This window comes from Protopterus annectens, chromosome 13.part0, assembly GCF_019279795.1.
Source record: "Protopterus annectens isolate FY-2018-M chromosome 13.part0, PAN1.0, whole genome shotgun sequence".
Classification (NCBI taxonomy): domain Eukaryota; kingdom Metazoa; phylum Chordata; order Ceratodontiformes; family Protopteridae; genus Protopterus; species Protopterus annectens.
In genome coordinates this window covers 433,967,238-433,993,230 of record NC_056747.1, presented here as the reverse complement: position 1 = coordinate 433,993,230, position 25,993 = coordinate 433,967,238, and positions in this window count along the sequence as shown.

Sequence of the window (25,993 nt, the reverse complement as noted above, 5' to 3'; positions counted from 1 at the left end):
TAAAGAGGATTGCACAGAAATCTAAGCATCCATCAAGCAAAGCTGAATATCTTCTACATTAAAACATGAGATGGTGTTTTACATGCAGCCATCACAGGATACAGCAGACAGTTACACCTAATTATCAGTTTACTGGGTTTGAAACCTATATCACCTGTCTTCTTTCTTATTTACTTACACCTTGTGCAACAGAGAAAGTATGTATAGTAAACTAATACTGATGAAAGTGCTTTCATTGGTTTCACAAGTTTTTGACATAGATGCAAGGCACACGGGAACAAGGAACTGTGTGGTCCGCCATGTATATGTGCAAAATGTAGAGTTGTGGGGTGGAAGTTGGGTGTATACACTGTAAATGCAACAAGTGTGTACAGACTACCATTCTGCATACCTACTACCCCTGTATCCCATGGAGTTTAGTGAAATCACAAGAAATTGCATGTTATGTTCACAGCATGTCAGCACATGTGCCTAGGTTTGGCAAGTATGCATCATAGTGTTTTAATCAATGCACATAGACATACCACACATGCGCATGTCACTCCTCTTTGTGTATGTGTGTGAGTGTTCCACAGCACTTGTTGATGAACAAAACAAACACTACACAAGTTACCTCACCCCTTCTTTTCCAGTATTTTCAATTTAACATGCTTATTTACACTCTACAGGTGTTTTTGGCTTTATACTGCGATGCATGTCATAGCCATAGGTACTTATTAAGCTACTGATCTGTGACAATCATTAGAAGCCTATCCTTACATTCCCATGGTAGTTTTATAGCCTTATATTTTATGTAAAATTAACCGATAACAGGTAGAACAAGAATTTATTGGGACATTGTTGCCCCTTTCCACAAGAGACATTAGGGCTAGGCCAGGGGTAAACTTATAGTTTCTCATACAATCATTCAAATTTCAATTGACTTGAGTACTTGAGTAAGAGAAATATTTTGCTTTATTAAGAGTGGTAAACTGTTCCATAGGAGCAGGATTCTGTGTAATACATATTTATCCCTCCAACATATCCAGTTTACATTGCAAAAGACATTGAGATCCCTTGATCGGGTATTTATGCCATCACTGGACTTGAAAATGTGTAATAGGTTTGACAGAATAGGATTTGTAGAGGCCGTATATGGGAGGCATAGGTCATGGTAAAAGCTTTGAGATGGTCTGCATAGTTTTTATGCTTCAGGCTCTTGATATTTTAGTGGGAAAGCACGATGTCTGTTCCAGATGAGCCAAGTGTTTAGAAAGGTGAATACCCAAAGGAACATTATATTCAATGATCATGCTAATAGGTTCATAGTAGGTTACTATGCTAGGGGCCCTAGAGCCCTTACAAGCATAGTCATGTTAATCCCACGTTACCTCAATTGTCCTTGGTTAGATGGATGTAATTCATAGAGTGAGTCGATGATCAACACAGACTACTCCTGTCTATGAGGGACAGGTTGGGCTTGAATAAGGTTAGTGAGGAGCTCTGCTTCACATAAATTGGAATTTTATTCCAGAGTAGTGGCAATCACTGGGAAATATATCTGTCTCTCCACAGGTTAGGTTAAGATCCTTAGAGTGAATGACTCTTGTGCCTTTTAACTTGCAGATGCACAGCATTTACATCAAGGCAGGGTCAGAGACCACCCTGTAGGCCAGGCACAAGTTGCTTCTCAGCAGCCTAAATGATATGGAGTACAGTGACAGGGCTTTCAGTCTATCCATGCAAGTCACTGTTTGGAGGCCCTGTATTTTTTTGGTGAGAAACCTCTGTGGTCTCGCCAGCAGCTGCAGGTGTCTGGTGAGTTACATTTAGAAGGGAGCATTGTCCTCTATTAATGGTCTGATGAGAGTCGAATACAGTGGAGTTATAACATGCTTAGACCTGGACACAATGCCCTTACTTATGAGATACGCAAGAACGAAGGCTTTCCTTACCACTGTGGAAACTTGGTGATCAAAGTTCAGATGATATCTACCTGTGTTCCCAGATGTCACACAATGGGTATGAACTTGGGGGTGGTATTGTCAATATTGTAATTAGCAGGGAATTCTGATTTGCACAAGGGGATAATAATGCCCTTTTTAGCATTTAGTTTTAGACCATGGCTTTGGCATTAGTCATTTGTCTGTGTTAACCCCTCCTGTAATACGTTAACATCATTGGAAAGCATAAAGATTCCCCCAATCTGCAATCATTCATGAACTTGGTAAGTCAAAGGCCACCTACTTTAGTCTGGACTTCCAAGAAATGGATTCCAAACAGTAAAGGGCTCAGCACAGATCCTTTTGGTATGCCGCTGGTGACAGGTCTACTGGTGGAGGTGGAGTCACCAACTTTGACAGTATGTGTTCTGTCATTGAGCCAATTGGCTACCCATTTAGTGACGTAGGGCTTAATCCCCAACTGGGAGAGTTTCTCAGTGATACCTAAGTGAGGGGGTTGTGTCAAAAGCCTTGGCTATGTCAAGATAGTCAGTATGCACTGTCTTATCTTCATCCAGGGCTTTGGGACTTTCTTGAAGAAGTCTACTAGGTGTAATAAGCATGATACACCCTTAACAAAACCAAACTGGGTTGGATCTAGAGTTTGAAAGTCACCTATGTCCTTGTTGATAAGGTCTGTGATGATGCTTTCCATGGCTTTGCAGATGAGAATGGTTAGACTTATGGGTCTATAGTTCCCAGGGCCAGTTGATGGCTCCCCTTTGTGCAATGGGATTACTGTTGCTGTTGTCCACTCTCAGGCTATGGTTAAAGAGAATGCCAAGGGTATCCACTAGGTCCTGTTTTAGACTGCTTAATAAGCAAGCTGGGATGTTGTCTATTCTCACGGAGACCATTTTTTGGCCTTGTAGAGCACAGACATGACCTAATCTCTAGAGATACTAGGCAGAGGACTGGTGTCAGGTATGCTGTGGGGTATGGTTGGTGGGGACATGAGGCTGAAATTTGCATCAAATCTGTCACCGAGCAGGTTGGTGATTTCCTTCAATATAGTATGAGTGGTATCAATTTAGCACATTAGCTGGACATTCCCTTTTAGATTTTGGATGTAGTTAAAGAATGTCTTATGATTATCCTTAGCTAGGGATGCTATTTTAGCTTTGTAATTAGCTTTAGAGGACTTGAAAAGATTTCTGATTTGCATGTTCAGGCTGTGGAGGGAATTCTTCCTCTGCTGATTCAGGTCCCTCTTGTTCTTAGACATCAGTTGCTTCCTTTTGTTATATAACCTGTTTTTACTTGAGGCCCACCAAGTGGCTTGTTTTTTTAGGAGGGTCTCTTTTTAATTTGGTCAGGTATAGCTGACTCTAAACAGTTGCTTAATTGTTTATACAGTGCATTTGTGTACACCTCTGCATAGCAATCATTGCTGTCTGTGATTGCAGGAGGTATAAAACTTTTATACCATCACTTAGTAGGTTGTAGTTTGCTTTGCAAAAGTTTTTTAGTTTTTTTTTTGATCCTGTGGTGGTGACAAGTTCAATAGTTACTTCGAACAAGACTGATTCATGGTCTGATCTTACCAGGCAGGCTATCACATGGGGGAAGGGCAGTGACCCCCCCCCCCCCCATGTTGGCGTATGATTCCAGTTAGTCCAGGTAGGCGGTGTGCTTTTCTTAGTTCATGGTAGGGGGACTTATAGCTAGCAATGATGTAGCAGGGTATTTTTCCTATTGTTAATTGGATGTGGAGTAGCTCGAGAGAGTTATACTATCTGACTAGTCTTGAGGTGTACATGGCTTTAATGAAGATGGATACGTCTCCAACGTTGGTTCTTTCACGCTCATTTTGACATCTGAATGTGTGGAAGGCATTTTAGCCTTGCATGATCAGGGTGTTCTCTGCAGTCTTGAACCATGTCTCAGTGCCTGCACAGACGTCAGCATCCTCCAAGGTGAGGAGTGCTTCCAGTGAGTGCAGTTTCATGTTTAGACTTCTAGCATTAAGCAGCAGAACCTTGAGATTGTTTTTGAGTGTTTTTTGTCATGTTGGAAATTTTGTGGTTTTGACATTGCCTAAAAAAGGCTTTATAGGGGAGGCAAGTACCTTTGCCAGTATCTGAAAGCCAAGAGGAGACAGGTGCAGACCATCTCTGGCAAAACAGCACGGCCTGTCGAAAATGTCTTCCCAGGTTAACAGATACTGGATCCTCCTGGATTGACACCACAAGGTAAGCCAAATGTTGAAGGTGATAATTTGTTGTTTATGTTTTGGCATCATCCTGGGTGAAGGTAGAATGCTGCTTAGGGCTAGGGTCATACCTGCTTGGGACACATAATTTATGAGTTCAATTATGTCTGTCTTCATATAGTCTAGAGAGGTATATCTCAAGTCATTCACCCCAACATGGACTATGACAAAGTCAGAACGGTACTTGTCATTGAGTGACTTTAGTGTATGTATGATTTGATGGATCCTGGTACCTGACAGGTAGCTGACTGTAAACCTTCTCCTTGTCCATCCCAGTGAGGGGAACATCCGTGTGTCTCTCTATGGAGTTGCCTATGACGAATACATGAGCTTTTGAGGTGTTTTGCCTTAGCAGTTTATTTGCTGAGACACTGCTGTATGTGTTGTTATATGTAGTGTTTTTTATTTGCATAGCAGTGTGTGCAAGTGGTTTACGTTTGGGAGGTCTCTGATATTTTGGCAGGCTTCAAGTGAGTACCTCTGTGTATGTAGATTTATGTGTCACGACCCGATTTTGTGTGAGAGGTGGTGTGTGTGCGGTGACAACCTGTTTGATAGCCAGTTTGTTGTTATGTGAGAGAACTAATTTGAATTTCATAGTGTGATTACAGTTCTCACATAGGGTATTTGTTTGTTTTAGGAGAAAGTGGTTGTCAGTATACAAGAGTCAATTATTACACTGCCTCAGGATGCCCATGTCAATCAGGCTAGCCGGTGAAATGATGGGAAACTGCCCATCTATTATAGAAGGTTTTTAGTATATGTACTATTAGGGAAAGAAGTGGGCTGGTTTGACCAGTTTTTGTGCTAGGACTAACAAAGGTGCTTGTTCTATTGAAGGCCATGGTTGATAAGCATGGCAACCCTGCTCAGTGAGCAACTGAGTTGCCCATAGTGCAGTAGAGAAGCTTGGGACGTTTCTACTGTAAGACATCTAAGGAAAACTTGAGTTTCAAGGTGTTTGTGTCTATATAGTGCACTGCTAACCCCTGTTGCATGATGCATTGGAACATTTAAACACAAGGCTTAAATACAGGCAAAATGAAAACACTTTTAAGCTAATCTGCAAATAGGAAATCACACAATGAACCTCCCTCTAGCAATCCCCAGCTCATACAAGGCTGGATTCATACTCTTCTGTCACAGGGATGCAGGGGATTACTTCTTAATGCAAGAAAGCTGGTTTAGTGCTCAAACATATTAATAACAGGCTCAATTCAGTAAGTCTGAATCTAGTCTTTGCTATCTAAGTATCAAAACAGTGCAAATCAAGTGCAGTGAATGAAGCAGTTACAAACGGTAAAATAGTTAAAAAAAAAAAAAGATTGATGCATACAGTTCAAGAAGTGTAGGAGGATCACAAAATATACTTATTTTCTTGTTTTTTTGCCTTGGATGCTTTGGATTAAAGCAGGAACACTCTAGACTGTTTGCAAAGAATGCCAAACTTAAGAGCAGATCAGATTAATTGAGCATAAACCTGCTCAATCATGAGGCTTAAATACAGGATAAATTAAACACTTTTAAGCCAATCTACCAATAGGTAAGCACACAATGAACCTTCCTCCAGCAAGTCCCCAGCTCAGACAAGACTGGAGCCACACTCTTCTGCCATAAGGGTGTAGCAGAGCCCTTCTTAAAGTAAGATGGCTGGTTTAGTGCTCAAGTGTATCAATAACAGGCTAGATTAGCAGGTCTGAATCTCGTTAATGCTGTCTAGAGCTTATATTCTATATGTGCATATTATTTTGTGCTTTCGCACCTGAACTGTGAGTGAAACATGCCCTTGTGAATAGCTCACCTAGCTAGTTAAGAAATATAAATAAAATTAATAAAACTGTGGAATTTTAAAGGATTTAGGAATGGGCCAGCCCTTTTATATAAGTTGGATGCTGCGTGCGGCTCACTACCCAGTTGTATCCTCTAGGCAGAATGTGCTTGTCATTCAGGCTTGGTTCTTTCTTTATGATATCACCGTGTTAATACAATGCACTGCTCATTGTTACTGAGAGCAACAATGGAGTGAATCTGCTTCAACCACAGTGAAAGGGGTTTAAGGAAATGTTTTTTATAGCAACATTTTGTTTTTCAACATGGTCTGTGGAGAGGTATACATATAAAACTCTGCATACAAGTGTCTCGTCACAAACATTACAGAGCTGTGGGTTTGGTTGCATGTTGCTGGAGCTATATAATTTTGCAGATTGCCTTATAAATTGGTTACTTTTATGATTTTTATTTATTTTTATTTATTTTATTTATTTTACATTTGTTGATGATACAGAAAGTGCTTCTGCTCCTTTATTTTTTCTTGCAGGGGAAATATAATCCATCAGTCAACAACCCTGAAAACTTTGCAGCGCCATGTTAGCCGGCAGGCTTGTTAAACAATATAGCTGCCTGTCACTTGTGACTCTGAAGCAGGGCAGGTCATTGGCAATGGTATGTGAACCATACACAAACTTGGCAAGATAAAACATAGATTGGATCCAGCCCTGGTTCACTGTCTTTTATGAATCACGTTAGGGAATTTTTATGCATTTTTCAGAGTGCTAGCACTATGCAATCCAATGTCTATGAACCTTGCTTAAAGAATAGCTACAAAACAATAATCCGCAAAATTAACTGCAGACAGCAACAGTGCCATTAATAATGCTGTCATGGAACGTACAATTGCAGATAATTACAGAAACAGAAGAAAAGCAGCTATTGCACATCAGAAAGAAGGATGAAAACAATCAAATAACTGATAATGCAAACAAAACTGACTTCTATGTTATTGTTAGCTAACAGAAATAGACATGACAGTAGGTGGCTTCACCTTCAGACGATGGCATCCTACATACATGTTTTTTTTTTTGCTGTACTACTTACCAGGCCTGTCTCCCCTAATGCACCGCAGTATCATATAGGAACTGCTATAATTCAAACAGCTACCTAACCTGCTGCTCTATGTTTCCTTCTAAAGTTGGGTACTACTGCCGAGGTTAAAAGGCTGCTTTTTGTGTTCAGAGACAGGGAAATAGTGCACATCTTCCATTTCTTCCAGACATGAGAAATGATAGCCAAAATCAACTATCCTGTGCACTCTGTAGAAGCAGTAAGCAAACCTAACATTCCTCTCATTTTTGTTTGGAGTTTCTCCTCTTGTACTAGCCAGTAGATGGTGCACTTGATCTGATTTTTTTATTTTATTTTTTTATTTTTCTGGGGGAGGGTTCTAGCATTATAAAGAGCCTTGACACAGAAGTAAAGCTACTTATTTTATTGTTGAAACATGATATCTGATTTATCAGTGAACATGTCAGGAAAAGAACAGTGGGAGAAATGTTTAGGGGCTAGTCAAGAAAAAGGGAACAGCAGGGACACACAAGTATTTGTTGCCTGTTCTCACAGTTGAAAATAGTGGATCAGCATGGCCAGTGCTCCAGCATGTCTCATAAATGGCACTCTGCAGGTACTGAATAACACTTAGTGAAAAACATAATCCACAACAACAGTGGATAGAGTACTTTAACCTAAGAGGGCCTGCTTTCTATTGCAAACAAGCACTTATCTTAAAGATCATACATGTGTGCGTCTCCTCAATGGGTAGCAAAATTCAATCGTTAAAAAAATCAAACAAACAGAGCATGTTAAAGCAGAGCTGCTGTCCTGCCCTTTGTGACTGCTATAAAACACTTTAAGAGGCTGAAGAAAGAAAACAAATTGTTTCAAGAAAAGGAACTGACAGTTAATAAAGACAGGGTGGGGATCCATGTAAAGAAATAGCTGCTTTAAAAGGAGAAAAACAGAAAAGGACTGTGATCAGTTCATCTGTTCCCATCAGTGACTTGGCACATCCTATAAGAAAACAACTAAAAGGTGATCTTTGAAAAATAATTATCAAATAAATAAAATTAACCTAGCCAAGGTTGTGTGGTTCAAACTGTCAACTAATATTTATATGATTCCTAGACAGGATGCAGGCTTAGTTTCTAAACAGAAAGACTTCCAGCCTGCATTTCATTAGGGGGCTGCTGTTTAAAAAATGAAAATGTATATAATATGCTGACTAGTAAGGCCTGAGCTCAGAAGTCTAGGTAACATGCAACATTGCTGCTTACATACAACAAATATTCCAGAATATTCTTACGTGTTCACAGGCTCTACCAGTTTTTGGATGGATTAGAACATGCTTCACTTATACCTTCTTGAAATGTATACAGTTCTGCTATAACTAACACAGTATTCCCCTTCACACCTTTTTCTTGTTCCAGCATTTGAAATTTCCAAAATTTTCTCTTACATTTTTATGGGTGCTTTTACCATCCAAGCCTTCTAATAGTCACACCTTGCATCGGTCTTGAACTTATTAATTCCTCTGCTGCTGTGGGGTCCACAGCCCTAGTCAAGAGTCATGGGAAGCTGTCATACAGGAAGCCATGGTGATGGTTTGCACCCTGGCCTGTATCACTGATGCAGGTTATGAACAATTCAAATGGCCTTATTCCCAACCCTGGGTAACAAATGTGGAAAACTCATGTCTCATGAGGCTCTACTCCACTTGCATATGTATGCTTCCAAAATACCCTAATGAGGGCTAACCATCACTGGGTTTGTAGTACCTAGGTCATATTTAACCATGTCTTGTGCCTTTTGTTGTCTACAAGCCTTTGCTTGCTGGTGTCAAAATGGTAGACTGGGATCACCCACTTTCTACCTAGAAGGTCAGTCATTCCCACCTACCCAGCTCCTATAGCAGCTGTGCTAACACTCATACTCCGGTCATCTAGGTCATAATCAAATCATTCATAACCTTGTTTAGCTTCTCTCCAAAGACGTAGCTGTTGTTTTTTTCTTGTAAGCTATCACTTTTTCAGCTTCATTTTGTGTCTTTTGCTTGGAGTGCTATTCTGTTCTCTGCATGTAATGCCCATGTCTAATTTGTTTGTAGTGCATGGAGCACTGTGGTTACGCTCAAAAAAACAGTTAAATAATATTCTAGTTAAATGCAACTACAGAGCGAGATCTGACCTTAATAACGTTTAGAGGATTGTTAAATATCCTCTGGTACTGTTAAAATATAGACTGCACTAAAAGCCAAAGTCAAAGTGATTATACAACTTGGACATCACTGAATGAAATTTCGTTACTCTCTCATGGTGGAGGCATTTCCACAGATAGACAATCTACAGTACGGCAGCTACTACTAACATGACACACATTATTTAGTTAAACTCTTAACTATTATACATACTGATTGCACATACAGGAGACTTTTTCATTTTAGTCATTATAGTACATTTACTTTACAGCTTTCATTAGTGCACAGAAATATGAATTTAACAATCTCAGTCATGTTATTGCACAGAAATATTATTGCACAAAAAAAATAAGGTATTGTCGGAATTTTCAGCAGCTTTTCAGAGTTCAGAGTTCAAGATGGTGTGGAGTTAGTGTGAGTTTGGTAGTCTACTGACTTGTGGGAAAAAACTCTTATTGAATCTGTCTGTTTTGTATCTCATACTGTAGTAGCATTTACCAGAAGATAAATAGGTGAACAGTCCACAGGCAGGGTGGGTAGTGTCTCTGGTTATCTTGTTGGCTCTGTAGAGACACCACAACAAGTATATTTCTTGGATTGTTGGGAGCATGCTCCCAATGATTTTCTTTACTACCCTAACCACTTTCTGGAGGGTCTTTTGGTCTGAGGTGGAGCAGTTACTGTACCAAGTTGCAAGACTGTTGGTTAGTATACTCTCTATGGTGCTTCTGTAGAAGGTCATGAAGATTGGAGGGGGAGGTATACCTTCCTCATCTTTGACAAGAAATGAAGGTGTTGCTGTGCTTTCTTTACAAAGGCAGCAATATGAATGCTTCATGTTAGGTAATCTGTGATATGTAAACCCAGGAATATTATGCTTTCCACTCTTTCTATTATTTCATTATGGATTGTTAGTGAAAAGTATGTTTTATGCCTTCTTCTGAAATTGACCATGATTTATTTGGTCTTGTGTATGTTTAGTGCAAGGTTTATTTATTTATTTATTATTTATTTATTTCTTTATATTTGTTGACCGGGAGTGTCCGACTGGACGTAGGTCCATTTTCAGTGGTAGCCTGGGGAGAAAAGCTCTACAGTCAAGGTCAACCACACAATGAGTTGACTAACCTCCTCCCTGTAGGCTGATTCATCATCGTTGTTAATGAGATCAACAACAGTTATGCTGTCTGTAAACTTGATGATGTAGTTCGAGTAAAGCTTGGCAGTGCAGTCCTGAGTTAACAAGGTGAACAACAGAGGGCTCAGAACACAGGCCTGTGGTACCTCTGTGTTCATAGTGATGCTCGCGGAGGTATTATTGTCAATGCGTACTGTCAATGGTCTGTCCTTGAGGAAGTCCAGTATCCAATTGCATAGGGGATTGTTTACTCCCAGTTGGTCAAGTTTCTTTATCAGATGTTGGGAGATCACTGTGTTGAAGGCAGAGCTAAAGTCTATGAACAGCATTCGCACATAACAGTTCTTGTTTTCCAGGTGGGTCATGGATAGGTGAAGCAGCATTCTGTGGAGCAGTTTGGTTGATATGCAAACTGAAGTAAGACAGAAGTAGTGAACTTTATGACACCCACGCAGATGGACAATACAGTTACAACTGCTGAATCCTACACAAATGTGCTCTATAAGCACCTACATGAGTGCATGGATCGTGCTATCCCAAACAGAACCAAGACGCTATCCTCCAAAAAAAGGAAGCCAATCTGGTGGTCCCCTGCCATAAACAAACTGTACAACAGAAGGAAGAAACTGTTGCAAAAGAGAGTAAAATCCCATCAGTGGAGGAGCTCTCTGGTCAGCCTCAGTAAGAAGCTGAGATCCCTTATAAGATCCTCCAAAGCTATCTACGAAAATAAAATTGCCACTAATTCCAAGGACAACCACAAAGCATTCTATAGCTATGTCAAGAATCTCAATGGCAACACCCAGATCTGCTCTCAGTTATAGCACAAAGGCATGAACATTACATAACCAAGTGATATTGCCAACATCCTGGCAGATAGGTTGCTAACTTTACCCCCCCCTCACCCCCTAAAGGGCCCATATCTATACAGGAAGAATGCAGAGTCCCTGTAATCACAACTACGCAGGTGAAAGCTGCACTCTTTAAAGCCAAAAACACAGCATCCATGGGACCAGACAACATCCCAGGCTGCGTTTTACACAAACTTCAGAATGAACTGGCTCCCCACTTAAGCACCATGTTCAGTAATAGCCTCGCATCAGGTTTTGTGCCCACTGAATGGTGCACAGCAACAGTTATCCCACTCCACAAAGATGGAGCCATCACTGATCCCGGAAACTATAGACCTATTAGCCTGACGAGCCTGGTCTGTAAAGCCATGGAACGTATCATCATGGAACTCATAAACAAAGACATTGGTAACCTCCAAACTCTGGATCCCACCCAGTTCAGGTTTGTGAAAGGCAGATCATGCTTCCTGAACCTGATTGACTTCTTTGAGGCAGTCACTAAAGCCGTAGATGAGGGTAAAGTGGTTCACACAGCCTATCTTGACCTTGCCAAGGCTTTCAACACCATCCCCCATTCTGGAATTACAGCTAAACTCAATAAACTAGGCATAAATCCCTACGTCACAAGATGGGTTGCCAACTGGCTCAATGACAGAACCCACACTGTAAAAGTTGCAGACTCCAAATCTGACCTCAAACCAGTGACAAGTGGAGTACCACAGGGTTCTGTCCTGGGACCGCTCCTGTTTGGTATCTACTTCTCTGAAGTACAGGCTAACACAGAAGGCCTCTGGCTAACAAAGTTCACAGATGACTGCAAACTAGGAGCCATAGTCAAGTCCCCAAATGATGTGAACATCCTACAGAAGGGCCTCTCTGAGACAGATGCCTGGTGTCAGAGCCATGGCCTCAAGCTCAATGCCAAAAAGTGCAGTGTCATCCCCTTTGGTAAAAACTCTGTACCCATGAACTATCACATAGGCAGCAATCTACTTAACACTGAATGCGTGATAAGAGACCTTGGGACCCAGGTGGACAGTAGTCTCTCCTTTGATAGTCACATCGCCACAGTAGTCAGGAAGTCCTTCTACGTGGCACACCTCATCATAAAAGGGTTCTCATCCAGGAAAAAAGAGGTCATCGTTACCCTCTACTCATCACTCATTAGACCCATTATAGAGTACAATGCCCCTTTTGGAATGTACCTCACAAGACATCTGCAGCAGCTGGAAAGGCCACAGAAGTACCTCACAAAGAGGATTACTGGACTCAATCAAATGCCCAACACTGACCGCCTCAAAAAACTCCAGCTTTACTCCGTAGCATATCGCCTACTCAGAGGTGATCTCTGCCTAACATATAAAGCTATGTCAAACCCAGAGCTGCTGGACATGCTACACCTAAAGAAATCCCAATCCCTCTGAGCTACACACTCTAGGGACCTAAACCTTGTCACCACAATAAACAGGACATGCTGGAGGGATAGATTCCTATCCCAGAGACTTCCCATCCCATACTCTGGAACAGGCTACCCATCTATGTTAAGCAAAGTTCTTCATTAGCACTCTTCAAGAAAAATTTTGATGAGTGGATGGGAAATAGGAAATACACCCCGGGGATCACTTCTGTGTCTCTGCTCATCAGTGGCACAGGAAAATAACTTTCTTGGGTGGCATAAGACAGGGAACCTTGTTGGCTAGGCTTGCATAGGCCCTTGGGCCGATAGCCTAGTACCTAGCTAAGAATGTATGAAGTGGATCTAAAGATGCAGGAAGGTTGGATGTTATATGGTCTTTGACCAGCCTCTCAAAGCACGTCATTACTACTGAAGTGAGTGCTATGTGACAGCAGTCATTTAGTTAACACTGGGGACTTCTTTGGTTCCTATTATGGTTGTAGTTTTGAAGAATTTGTGTATGATAGCCTGACTTAATGAGATGTTGCTGATGTCTGTGAGAATGTGTGTCAGCTGGTCCATGCATTTTCTGAGCACCCATCCCAGGATACTGTCAAGTCCAGCACCTTCCTCGGATTAACCCTGCAAAGGATTCTTCTAACATCAGCAGGACTGAGGCATAGTACTTTATCTGTTTGACTTGTAGGGCCTTTCATTGCAGTTGTGTTATTTCTTTCTTCAAACCTATCGATGAAGGTGTTGAGCTTGTTGAGGAAGTTGACATTGTCATCACACTATGCTGACATAGGCTTGTAGTCTGTGATGGATCGTATGGCTTGCCACCCTGTCTCTGAGTCTCTCAGGGTGCTGCTGAGCTCTTTTGACCTTTGACCATATGGCTCTGGTTGGCTGTGGTGATTCTCTTGGTGACTGTCACATCATTCCAGTGCCCAGGCTGGTGTGTGTGCTGAAGCGGCAACTTCTTCACTATCTTCCCAATCTGACCATTCAAGCAAAATCCCGTCCAGCAGAGATTGGTCCCCTTGGCCAGACTCTTATTTGCTTCTTGGATGGTTTCTCTCAGATTAGCAGTGGTCTGTAGGCTGGTGTCAGCATAATGGATAGATGATTTGAGTTACCAAGGTGTGGGATGGGCTTTACCTTGAACCTGTTTGACACTGGTGTAGACCCGATCTAGTATGTTAGCACCTCTGGTGGTAAAGTCTGCATGTTGGTAGTAATGCAGTAGAACTTTTTTGATGATTAGACTAAGAGTAGTCGCGCTGTGATATAGAGACAATGTGGGTTTTGTACTATAAACAGCTGAGATGATATTAGCTGAGAATTACCTCACCAGGTAAAAGGGTCTGCATTTTACTGGTTTGCTCTATGCTCACTCACAGAGCAAGAGGTGGACTTTTCTCTGCCTGAGCACCAGTTGTTTTTTATTTAGATGCAAACTCCACCTCCCCTGGATTTGTCACTAAGAGCCTGGTTTCTGTTGGCTCTAAGTAATGATAGCCCATTCACATGAATAGTATGGTCACTGATACTTGAATTTAGCCAGGTTTGATGGCTGTTAGATCCAATCTTAGGTAATCCATTTTGTTTTCCAGGGATAAACGAAACTGAGTACCTGAAAGTGAAGGCTTTAGTATAGAAAATTGAACTCAGTTAACAACAGAATAGAACAATGTACACCCAGATTAAGGAGAAACCAGTGGAGCAGGAAGCATCTAATCAGTTGACATATGAAGATCCTTTGAAGCCTTCCATAGGAAACCAGTACAAAGGTTCAGTTGGAGCTATACAGCAAGGGAAAGAACAGGAAACTGTAGCAACTCTGACACAGTCAATGTCATGGAGTGATAGGCCAGTGAGTTCCCATATGAAAGAGCAATGGATGACACATGGTGAAACTGAAGAAAACATGGCACAGGAAGAAACTCTGGAGCTTTCTATAGAATACCTGCAGGAAATGATGAACAAAGAACGTGCCTCACTTTAGAAGAAAATGATCTTACAGAAGAGTTGCTTGATTTCATAGAGATGGATAGAAATATTAAGATCAATTAAAGAAATAGACTACAGAAGGTCAATAAAACCCAAAAAGTTAGAAGTTTGATAAAACAAATGAACACAGTAATTAGGACTGTTCACACAGATTGATGAGATATAACAGAAGTAAATAAGCTAGATTACTGTGCAGCCAAAATAATAACAGATAAAGTCCTACCACAAGAACACAGGATAGTTAGGGAAAGGACTGAGAGAAATCAAATGTCATGATGGAAGTATCAAATAGAGAAAACTATAAAGCAATTAAGACAAGAAGTGTCACTATTAGAAGAGTATAGAAGAGGGAACAGATCAAAAAGATACTCAGAAAGACAGATGTGATAAAAGCAATGCAAAGTATTTTAATGGATCAGGATTTATCGTGCACTATCATAAATAATAAATTAAAAATATCAGCAGAGGCAGAAAAAAATTAGAAGGTACACAGATAAATATAAAGGAAAAGTACAAAATAAGCAATTTATTGATGACTCAAAGTTTTATAGAGAATTGAGAAACAAGGTAAAAGCAATTGAAAGACCACCAAAAAAAAGAAGAAATTGATACATTTTGGAGAAACATTTATGAAGATCCTGTCGAACATAACAACGATACTAAATAGTTAGAAGAAGTAAAAGAAAGAATAAGAAGTTCAAATGTACAGAATATGAAATGGGATGAAGTAAGGGCCAGAGAGAAAAGTTTAGAATACCCTCTAATTCTAAGTCCCCTGGCCTATATACAGTACCAAATTTCTGGCTAAAAGTATTAACATCTTTTCATGAAGATTTACCATGGGCAAAAACTATTTATATGCACACCCTGAAAAGGCACCGACCTGGTTAACAACAGGAAAAACAATGTTCCTACTTAAGAGTGAACCTGCAAGCAACTCTAAAAACTATAGACCAATAACTTGCCTTTCAGTGACGTACAAACTATACATTAAAATTGATGCTGACAGAGTTTATAGTCATTTAGAAGAAAACTCAATTATGGCAATAGAACAAAAGGTTAATAAAAGAAAGTAATATGGAACAAAGGATCATTTTTTTAAATAAAGCCATAGTGGGGAAATGTAAAAAGGGGAAGAATCTAAGTATGGAATGGATAAATTACAAAAAAAGCATCTGAAAGTATCCCACATTCATGGATAAAAGAGTGCTTAAGAATGTATAAGATACACTCTACAATGATAAACTACATCATAACGACCATGAAACAGTGTCAAACCACTTTGCAGTTAAGCTATGATAAAGGACAAATTCTTATTCCAGGGATAAAAATCCAAAGTGCAATATTTCATGGTGACTCTCTGTCACCACTGCTTGTTTACCTTGCCCTTAACCCATTAAACTGTCTGCTTAACAGATTAGGCCATGGCTATAATTTGGCTCCCAGAAAGCAATAAAGTGAAAAGACTTCTCATCTTCTCTTTGTCAATGATTTAAAAATGTATAGCTCATCAAATGATTGGAAGCACAACTGCATGTTGTCAAAACTTTTTCAGATGATATAAGAATGTCATTTGGTCTTGATAAATGTGCAAAAGCAACCTTTAATGCAGGAAAACTGCAGCACCAAGAAAACTTCAGTTTGGGACAAGAATGTGATATAAAAGAATGTAAGCAAGAGGGAGTGTATAAATAAAGGGTACTGATGAAGGATCAACAATAAAACATGAACAAATGAGAATAAAACTCAGTAAGGAATATTTTAGAAGACTTAAATTAATCCTGAAAACGGCGTTGACATCTAGGAACAAAGTTTATGCTGTAAACCAATTTGCTCTTCCTGTCCTAACTTACAGTTTTGGAGTGGTTGACTGGCCCCAAAAGGTGTTGGATAGATTAAACAGGAAAACAAGAAGGATGCTTCATGCTCATCAAAAGATTTATAAAAATCAGTGTATACCAAAATTATATATTCCCCATTCTGAAGGAGAGTTGGGCCACCTTGAAATTGATTACATGTATAGATCTACAATTGTGGGACTCCACACATATTTGATGCCCTCACAAGACCCAAACATAGTGAAAGTTTTGAAACATGATGAGAATAAATCTAAGTAGTAGATAAAAATCAGGCAGCAACTGAATGTGCCAAAAAACAAAAGAAAGAATATAAGATGACGGCTCAGATGAGAAGGCAAAAATGTGGAAAATGCATAAATATAGTTGCAAGTATAGAAAACTCCTGGAACAACTTCATGTTGATCTGGACTGAATGTAGGAATGGTCACAGAGAGGTGAATTTAAACCAAAAGATGAAAGGTTAATATCGGTGGCCCAAGATAGTTGACTACGTACACAATGGTTTACAAAGTCCATTGACCATATAGGAGAAACAGACAAATGCTGGTTTTGTAAAACAGAATTGGAAACAGCTGCACACCTTGTTGCTGCCTGTGACATATTAATGGCAGGAGGGCTGTATACTGAAAGGCATAATAATGTGGCAAGACTGTTGCACTGGGGATTGTGCAAACATTATAATATGGAAGTAGCTGAAAAACACTGGAAACATGAGCCACAAAGCATCATAGAAAATGATGAAATCTGCATCACATGATATCACCCATTACAAACAGTTCAAAAGATAGAAGTAAGGAAACCAGATATAGTGGTCCATGAAAAGAAGACAAAAGTAGCACTGATCATTGAAACCGCTACACCCAGTGACTACAGTGTCTTGCAATACAAATACACAAAGTCGTAAAATACCACAATTTACAGGCAGAAATGAGAGCAACATGGAAAAAAGATACCCAGACAGTTCCAACAGTAGTAGGAGCAGCGGGGTCTTTTAAAAAAGAATATATAATCGTATTTAGATATGCTACCAATATATGTGAAGCCATACAAATTGCAAAAAGAGTCATTACTGGGCACATTGCGGGTGCTGTGAAGAACACTTCTAGCTGACATCAAAGATTGAAACAATACTAATTTCATGAACTTTAATCATACTTTGACTTAGGAATGGGGTTTATTCCCATCATGGTATTAGAAACGCAAAAGATTTAGAGAAATTAAAACAGTGTGAATACATAACACATAAACCACTTCCCCACTGCTTTACCAGCTTTCAAAGCTGGTACAACACAACACATTTATTGTTAATCTAAATTTTCACTAACTAGTAGCACACAGAGAAGATAAATCTACATGTACTACAAAGAATTATGATCGGATCTCAGATTGTAAAGAAAAATTGTGTTTCTTGAAATGGATGCCAAGAGGATGAATTTCTTGGCACCTATGTTTTGTGCACATGACATATTCATTATGATTAGTGACCCGCTTGTAATCCTCCAAGTATCTATAAAGTAGTTATGTTGTATTGCATAGTTGTGACAGAAGAAAAAAGCCAATATTTATAACTAATTTGCCCTAGTTGTGTAGTTAGCAGTTTTCAGTTACCCATCACATGCTCTTTTCAAGCCCATCATCCATACCATGGCTTCTTAGAAGAATTCTATCCACTTACAGTTCACTACCTGCTCAGGCAAGCAGTTCCATTTTTTCCACTACTTTTTCTGTGAAAATGTGCTTTTTAGTCTTATTCTCAAAAACTGCCTTGACTATTAATCCTCTTCTCCAGTTGCATTACTGACCCATTAATTTACCCAGTGTTTTGAGCACATCAGCCCCTTTTTGCCCCCACTCAGAGATGAGAATCATGTGTCATTATCCATGGCAGGCTCAGGGACTTTGTACTTTTATAGTCCACAACCCTCTTGCCTCAGCTTTCCAACATTATATTTAGTTGAGGCCTACATTTTATGTGGGATGCATATGCGCAGTCCCTTGAACAGTGGCCCACATTGCAGTCTTATATGCTGCTGGTTAAGTCATGGATGACACAGCTCTCTCCAGTGAAGGCAAATGTCATCTCATCCTCCATGATGGGAAAACTGATATCAGTCACTTCTTTATCCTTCTCCATGTCACCTTCTCCAGTATTCAGGCCACTAACTGAATTTGGACCACCTGGGTCATAGTTAGGGCTTTATCCCTGTACGGCCCAAAGCCAATCTGAAAGTTTAATTTCTAATGTCTAGGTTGTACTTTGCATACTTAGTCTGGTAGGCACACCTTCACTTCCCATGTCCATCTTTCCTCTTGAGCAGTATGTTAGCACACTGTCCCCCAAGTGTCTTGTGCATCCATATCCCCTTTCTCTTTTTTGTCTGCCTTCAAGTATCAGTAGATTTACCTTCAGTAATGCCACCACATACCATTTTACCTCATTCCATGTAATAACCTAGTGGTCTACCTTTGCACATTCTAAACTCATTTGATAACTTATTCCTTTGTGGGCATCAGGACTGAATATAGTGGGAGGCCTGACAAGGTATCTATAGAGGAGTAATATAATCTCCCTGTTTCTGTTGTCTGTTCCTGGTTGCATCCCAGTGTCTTATTCATCTTAGGTACTGCTTTCACAGTTTATAATGGGTTAATTTCTGTTGTTACTACCAAATTAAGTTCTGATCATTTACAGTTAGCGTTCCACTTTGGAATTACTGGGGCCCAGGATGATGTACTTTATACTTCCAGGCCTTAGATACCATTTTCTAATTTTCTGCCAGCATCTTTAGGTCACTTTAGAAGCTTGTTTCCTAATCTCACATTGCCTCCTCACTCCTTGTCAGCCACAAAAAGGATAAACCTAATACAAGAATCATCAAAAAAATATATAAAAAAAAAACAATGGTCCATGGAACTACATAAATATTTCTCTTTTCACTGACATATTTTCCCCAATTAGTACTCTCTGCTTCCTCCCTTCTTGCCTCCTAACTTTTCCCCCACTCAAAGTGTGTGTATTTGGTGCTGTTTTATCATGTTCCAGTGTAACCTAATTGTAAACCTGAATCAGTCAGGATGGATATTCAGCGATTTTTGACAGATCCATACTGGTACTAATTCTGCAGATTGTTGCTATCCAGAAAAACAACTGACAATCTTTCTGGATTTTCTCAATTACTTTCTTCATTTCTGCAATCACGCTTATTGTTCTGTAGTTTCCTGGATCAATTTCACCTTTACTCTTTGTGTAAAAGCAGCCCCAGAGTTATTTCTGCCCTTCAGGACCTCATGCCTGTTGAGTAGTTTAAAGAATTCTGTTAGGGGACCTGTTAGTACTTCTGCCAGGGTCAATACAGTCCTGAGACATGCAGTCAGGACCCCGGACCTTGTCTTCCTTAATACCTTGCATTTATAAAACTTCCTTTAGTATGTAAATGTTTGTGAAATGTGGCCCATCTAAAGCTGACACACTTCATTCCTTTTGTTTGTGAGGATGGAAATGAAGAACTAGAGCTTTAAGCAGTCTGGGCCCAAAACAGTGAAACTGAAACATAGAAATCTTACAACAACACAAAGAAAGAAAGATGCAATTTACAACACCATATAACATTCTTTAAAGAATATTTTTTCACAATGTATGCTCTTTTCACTCACCAATGCAGGGGTTCTACCCCAAACCCTCACTCTATAAATATTATGACTCCAAATTCATACAAGTTTAGAGAAAATGGAAACATTCAAAAAAATTATTTATATATATATATATATATATATATATATATATATATATATATATATACATATATATATGGGTCTACTATGTTAGACCGACAGTCCACAACACCGACACCACAAGAACGAAACCGCAAAAACACGAAAGCTCACATGCCCGACAAACCACAATACCGACAGTTAACAAAACAAAACGTCCGCTGTTCCACACAACATACACACAACACAAGCACACCAACAGCCTAAAAACCTACACTACACCTTACACACAACTATCTATGCACTAAACTTAACCCAAACCCTAACCCTAAGGTCTGTCACTTTCGCACCCTAACCCTAACTCACTTAATCCGCCCCTAACCCTCAAGTCCCTCACTATTGCACACTTACCTTACCCGCACCCTATCCCTAACTCACTTAATCCGCCCCTAACCCTTGAGTCCCTCACTATCGCACACTTACCTTACACGCACCCTAACCCTAAATCCCTCACTATCGCACACTTACCTAGTCGCGCTCACACATTTCCCGTGTCGGTGTTTTCGCTGTCGGGATTCCGAGTTGTCGGTTATCTGCTCTTTCGGTCTTCTGGCGTCGGTGATGTCAGTGTCGATCTTCCAAGCTTTCGTTCTAACGTAGGGAACCCATATATATATATTCTCATTAGTCTCAGTTACCTGCCCTCAGAAATATTAATAAACAAAACTGGTAACAAAGCAAAAGCAATGCACTGAAGGATCAACAATGCAGTTATTTACCTAAAGATACACAATACTTAAAAAGTTGACAAAATGGCAGTGCCTACCCAGCACTGTGCCTTCTTATCCACTGTTCCTTAACAATTGCAGAAATAACTACTTTCTCATTATCCTAATCTTTTTTGAGTATTACCCACCAATGGAACATAAATTAAAAATAAAAAAATTCAAAAATATATCCTCATGTGTCATAAAATTTAGGAGAACACTCTAGAAAGACAACCTTTTATAGGTTCATAGCCCTGGGGCCTTTACAAGCCTAGCCCATAGGAATACCCTGGCAATGGTACTTATTCTGAAGATTATTGCTATCCAGGAAAACAACTGACAATCCTTCTGGAATTTCTCATCCAGAAACAGCCTTCAGTAAACTTGCCCATATATGTGGAAGTCTGTTTTAACTAATATAAACATTCCTACTGCCTACCTATTCAAGAAATCCTTAATCAAACCCCTTTACTGATTCAACTTATTATAAATGCTTTCCTGGACAATGTTAACTACAGAGGTACTAATTCCTCATATTTTAGTGTGACCCTTGTAAATACTATTGTTTACCTTCTGTATCTTCTTTTATTGGTATTGCATCTTCTTAGCTAAAATATAATTTTTCATGCTCATATTTCCTCCTTGTAGTGTTAGTTTGGGAATTTATTTTAAAATTTTGCATTCGCACGCCGAATGATTCAAATGTAATACTTTTGTTTATACGTGCATCTTCTTGTTTTGATCCCATTGGCCCCATTACAGGCTGAAAATGGTGTTAAGACTACAACACTTACATGGTTAGCAGCTGTTAAAATAACATTAATAAAATAGGCATTCCTGATTCATTACCAGATAATTTATTTGAATTGGGTCAACATTTTCTAAGACTGCATGAGCATGGAGGATGTTATATTAGATAAGTTGGTATGGGGGAGTAAATCCATCTGTATGAGGAGACTTAACATCTGCTTTACCCAGGGTTAATAGCTTATATTTATTGGCTGTCCCATATAGATCAAGCAGTGAGGTATCATAGAGCTTTACCACATCTGACTTTTCTCCACCCTCGGTGTACTGTTGTCTGCTTTTGGCATTACTCTTTACCTTTGTCTTGGCAGTCTGTTTTCGCTCTTGTATGCATTGATGCAATGCTTTCTTTCCTCTCTGTCCTGCTCTTGCTAGGTCTATTTATAGATTTGTATCTACATTTCTTCCTACCATTGTATGCCTTCCTTCCACCTCCTTCATAGTCCTATCTCACAAATTTTCTTCTTTAAATTATAATATGCTATTTGTCAAGATCCACCCCCAAAAAATCAAACCCCACCATCCTGCCATAAAGTGACCTTTGTCAAGCAGCCTTTATTAATCACAGAGTTTAATAATCACAAAATCTGTCAATCACAGAATTTATTAATCAAAGAATTTATTAATCACAAATATAATACAAAACTTTTAACGTAACAAATTTCAGTAAGGCAGTGTCACCAACTCACCTCCATCCAACCATAATGTAAGCTCCATTACCCCAAACACTCACTTACTCAAACTTCACACCAGAAGAGAAATGCCACTGCTCACTGCAATAACCAACCAATCACCTCGTATGATCCAAAACACAAACACCACAGGGGGAACAGAAGGAGGATATCCCAGCCTCTCTTCTCTTCCCACCAGCCTGGCACAGGCGGTTCCCCCTCAGAACTACTACAGTGCTTCCACCAAACTTTCCCAAAACAACTGTGACATCCCTCCTGTAGGCAACTGATCAAGGAGGCTTAATTCTCATCACTGACACCGGTAGGGAATGCTCATGGTGAGAAAAATAGACACACACACAGCATTTTCAGATGCAGCTCTCTGCCCCAAGTATAGCTTCCCTTAAAAACACACAGAGAATGCACCCTCCAGTCCTTGGGCTGGGCTCTCTCTCTCTAAGCCCCAAATAAGACTCCCCACTGACCACTATAAAGCTGAATCCTTAGCCAGGTGTTCTAAGCCAAGTCCTCCACTACTCTCTGTAAAACCAGTGCTCTTAGAGTTCCTGTTCAAAATAGCTGTCACGGACTCACTCTGAGATTTGATTTTCACACACACACACACACACACACACACACACAAAACTGGGAAAGGCTGGCACAGCTTATCCGCTCTGCCACCTCCACCCAGACTATAAGGTAGATCTGCTGCCATCAGAACACCCGATACCAGCTACTTTAAGGCTCTTAGCAGGGTATCCAATTATATTTAGTAAAATTAATACTTACACAAATGGCAGTGTTTAACCAAGCAGCAAGACTTTCAGGAACATAGAGCCACAGTCCTACTAAATAAATGTAAGTACGCTTAAAGGTTAAATCAACCATGGTACAATTTATGACAACATGATTATCTGGGAGGGAAATCTACAACTTTAACTGTCCAAGTCACTCAACACCTTAATCACGAACTGCCATTTTGGCATAACACCTACATCATTACCTGCTAAATGGATGACTAAAATACATGGGATTCCAATCCAACTACATATGTCTGCAAACTTATCCTCGAGCTGGTGCACCTCAGTCCTCTAACACTATGCCAAAATCTTCACCTGTGTGGCCCCGACCTCAGTTCACTTTCATCTGGCCTAATTCTCAGCCAAATAAACAAAGGAATGACCCGCTATGACCACTTTACTACCTACAAAAATAAATAAATAAACATGGCAGATAACATAAATATAGTTATCTAATATAAGACAAAAATGCCCCAGATGTCCAATGCCCCGCTATCTTTATAGCCTCCACAGATCTAACTTCCCTAACCAAATCAGATGCCCATCCAATGTGAAAATAATGGAGAGAAAACTTCTCTCCCCAAAAGCCTATACATTGAAAAGCCTTCCTTATCAAATATAAAAACTGATTGTCTCCAATCACCTTTCTGCCACCCAATCAAAAAACTAATTTCTGTGGTCTCCCACTGTGTGACAACTGTAACATCTTAGCCCATGACACTGGACATATAGACTCATCCCTACATGCCCACAACACAATCTGTGAGTCCTTGCCCACCTGATCTGTTTACAAGTGGTACAACCATATCTCCACTGAGGAAGGAAAAATAGAAATATCTTGCCATATCAATGAACCAAACACCTCATTTACTCTAAACACTCCATTTTACATCCATACTGACAATGTAACTCACAGTGTATAATCTTCAAAATTCCCTTTCAATAAGTGCAAGCCTATCAGCCACACCTTAAGAGTCTGTCTTGTCATCAGCAAATGCAAACCAGCCTTCCTACTATTAATTTGATTCCAACCTTTCACCATCTGAGCTATTGCCCACAACTTGTCAAATCCTACAAATCTACCACTCATGCAAATATGCTAATATCAATCAAACCCACCTTAGATGACTGAGCCACTCTTCCCTTCATCCAAACCTTAGCTAAATACTGCAACAACAACTTTGCTGACCAAACTTTCTCTTTCTCAGGCAAATGCAATACAAACTCATCAAATGCAGAAAAAGCCCTACCATGTACCTTCCTCATTGAATCCACCCATGATTGCTGAATCAGCCATCCTGTCACTTCAGCCCAACTCTCCACACCTCCTCTGGCAATGTAACTGCTTTGCCTTGGGCCTCCTGGGCTAACTGCCGAAATCTGTGAAAGTGAAAGCAAGAAAGACTGTCAGCAATCCCATTCCTAGTACCTGGCAAATGTACACATGAAAGAAAAATTTATCAACAAATTCTGCAAAACTAATTTTCATAAAACCAACAGAGGCAGCCTAGATTTGGCTGTTTTTGACTTTAATACCTACACCATGACCAAATTGTCTGAGTTAAAACAACTTTTCTGTCATGTAATTGGTATTGCCAAACCACCGTAACCACCCAAATAGGCATCAATTTAGAAAATGCCGCATCTTTCTTATACTCATCCTCCCAATCATCCAACCAATGAACTGTAAACCATTCCCCATTAAAATCTGTGCCATCCCTCTTCCCCCAACAGCATCTGTAAAAAAATTGCAACTCATCCTGATTGACCCAGTCCTTTTGCCAAAACAAAATGCCATTGAACCAGTCTAAAAAGGACAACCATAATTCCAAATCTGCTTGCACCAGCTTGCTAACCCTCACACAGTGATGCTTGCTTTCCCCCTTTTAACAGCATTACCACTGACCTGCAAAAAGTTTGACCAGGACTAATTGCCTGACAAGCAAAGTTCAAAAGACCCACAAGTACTGTGACATCCCTAATCTGCATTTTTTCTTTAGTCCTCACCCACACAATCTTCCCTTTCAATCACTCTACCATCTCAAAGGGAAGAAAGAACAAGCCCCACTCCACATCTATTGTCAATCCTAAAAAAACATAATGCTTTTGCAGGGCCTTCCAATTTTAGCTTTGCCAAAGGAACTCCTAATTCCTCACACAAGACTAGGAATGCCTGCATACCTTCACCAGACCCTTCAAAAACTTCAACATCTGACAAGAATTCGTCCATCTTCCACAGCCTTCTGTGTACCCACCTGCTGCAGCCAAACCCAGTGAAGCACAGAGCTACATTTTTCAAACATGGTACAAGCCACTGAATAACCCATGGGCTTAGCCTTGTCAAAACAAAATTCATCCTCAGCAACCATACCCAATAACGACCGCGCCTCTTCATGCAATGGCAGCAATCAGAACGCAGACTTGATATCAACCTTTACTTACCAGAGATCCTTAAATCCATTAATCAGTACCACTGCATCATCCGACAATGCATACCTAACCTTTGCAACTTCCCTGCAAATAAAATTGCTGAACAATTCCCCTTGCAGAAAAGACAAATGATGAATCAACAGGAATTTGCCTAGAGCCTTTTTAGGAAACAATCCCAATGATGACACTTTAAAGCTGAAGAAAGGGGGATAATCAAAAGAGGCCACCAACCTACCTGTGCACAATTTCTTCTTGACTAAACCCTGCAATACCACCTCATCCTCCACACTAAATGCATTTTTTTTTACAAATCAAACCATCCCCTCCAAT